Raw genomic sequence first — 2,315 nt, forward strand, 5'->3', positions numbered from 1 at the left:
CCTTCTTTGACCTCCGGAATATCATATTCTAAGCCCTCCGATCCCTCAGCATAGAAGCTGCCAGGTCCTGTGTTATCCTGATTGTGTTTCCACAGTATTCAAATTGTTTCTTCTTGGCTGCTTGTAATATTTTCTCCTTGGTCTGGGAACTCTGGGACCTGGCTATGATATTCCTAGGAGTTTTCTTTTTGGGATCTTTTTCAGGAGGTGATCAGTGGATTATTTCTTTTTTTTTTTTATTTTAAAAACAAATTTTATTTTTTCATAAGAACAATTTTACTGCCAAAGTGAGTCAATGATATCAAATGAGCACTGTCATTTTCATTAAGAAAATTCTATTTCTTGGAAGAGCTGTTAGCAGGTGATCTCAGAGTATGTATCAGCACCTTGTCTGGAAACAACTTATCAAACCAGAAGTCATGGGTTTCCTCTTTTTAGCTGTTGTATTCTTGGAGCGCCTGAGCCATGAAGAGTTTGCCCAAGTTCTGTGCAGTGAACTCTTTGATGTTCTGGCAGTAAGTGTTAATTTGGCCTGCAATCAGGAGTGAATCCATCCTAGCAGGAGGCTGAGGAGGTTTGAAGAGCTTGGACATGTCCTCTTCAGGTAAAGAAGGCTCTCCTCTGCTCTGGCGCTGCAGATTCTCCTGCTGACGGCATTGCTGATACTGATGTTTCTGTTGCTTCTGCTTACTGGTGTTTCTCATATAGGTGTTATATTTAATGATGTCCTGGCTCATTTCATCCACTCTGTCCATCAACAACTGCAGGCTCTTCCCCAGATGATTACTACTGGCTAGACTGAGCAATTCATGTTTATTTGCCACAGCTGATTTCTTTTCTAGTTCCCACATTAGTATGTTGATCAGATGTGAATTTTTAATTATAATCGGCACTTCTTCAAACATGTGCTCAAAGGTGATATTTGCCTTTTTCAATGCTTCAGGAGAAAAACTTTCTCTTTACAAACTTCCATCAGCTTAGGAGTCAGACTATATGCCTTCAATGATAGAGACCCTTGAGCAGTTTTTATGGGATCATAAATGAGAACTACAGACTCTTCAATTGCATGTTGGTAACTGAATTGAGAATCCAGGAGAGCACGGGTGACAAAAGAGCCATAGTATGTAGACTGGTACCAACCAACATGAAGATGATCAATATTTACATGACGAAGACTGCGCATCATTTCCATCTGATATTGGACTTCATCAAAATCAGCATCATCCTCTGTGTGTTGGGGAAAGAGAAAACAATTGGTGATTGGCCTGTCTTCCACCACCAGACCCAAAAGTACTCCCTGAACAACTTCATTCCCCTGTCCTTCTTCTTGGTAATGTTTAATTATTTTCAAAACAACCAGTCCGTCGATCTGCACTTGCTTCACGCCCGAGTCTCCCGAGCTACCTTTGCCTTTTCCTTTGCCCAAGGCCGCGCCGGTTGTAGAAGTCGAACTGGTGGAGCCAGAGCCGGTACCTTCCTTACGGGACGCCATCTTAATGGAAGGACCGGAGGAAAGATGATCAGTGGATTATTTCAACCTCTATTTTGCCCTCTGGTTCTAAAACATCAGGGCAATTTTCCTTGAGAATGTCTTGAAGGATGATTTCTAGGTTCTTTTTTTGATCATAGCTTTTAGGGAGTCCAATAATTTTTAAATTATCTCTCCTGGATCTGTTTTCCAGGTCAGTGGTTTTTCCGTTGAGATATTTCACATTCTATTTTTTCATTTGTTTGAATCTGTTTAATAGTATCTTGATTTCTCATAAAGTCACTAGCTTCCATTTGATCCAATCTAATTCTGAAGGAATTATTCTCTTCAGTGAGCTTTTGAGATTCTTTTTCCATCGGGCGAATTCAGCTTTTTAAGGCATTCTTCTTCTCATTGGCTTTTTGAGCCTTTTTGCCATTTGAGTTAGTCTATTTTTTAAGGTGTTATTTTCTTCAGTCAGGTTGTTGACTATTTTTTCATGATTTTCTTGCATCATTCTCATTAATTTTTCCAATTTTTTCTCCACTTTTCTTATTTGGTTTTCAAAATCCTTTTTAAGCTCCTCTATGGCCTATAACCAATTAATATTTTTCTTGGAATCTTTTGGTGCATGCATTCTGACTTCATTGTCTTCCTGCTGTTCCATGCTTTGATCTTTTTGGCCCCAAAAAAAGGAATCCAAAGTCAGATTGCTGTTCTTCCTTTGCTTGCTCATGTTGCCACTCAATTATTTGACTTTTGAGCTTTTTGCCACAGAAGAACTCTGCTTCCAGAGAGGATAGCTTTGTCCCAAATCGCTGGGGTTTTCACAGCTGCTGGAGCTATT

At 39.7% G+C, this 2,315-nt stretch overlaps 1 pseudogene; it reads right to left on the reverse strand.

The window, feature by feature from the left end:
* Positions 1-219: 219 nt before the first annotated feature.
* LOC138169496 (eukaryotic translation initiation factor 3 subunit H pseudogene) lies at positions 220-1,511 on the reverse strand (annotated as a pseudogene).
* Positions 1,512-2,315: the final 804 nt, after the last annotated feature.

The sequence above is a fragment of the Petaurus breviceps genome, unplaced genomic scaffold, assembly GCF_028583685.1.
Source record: "Petaurus breviceps papuanus isolate PSGF00001 unplaced genomic scaffold, PetGlider_PUasm1.0 37, whole genome shotgun sequence".
In the NCBI taxonomy this organism is placed as follows: domain Eukaryota; kingdom Metazoa; phylum Chordata; class Mammalia; order Diprotodontia; family Petauridae; genus Petaurus; species Petaurus breviceps.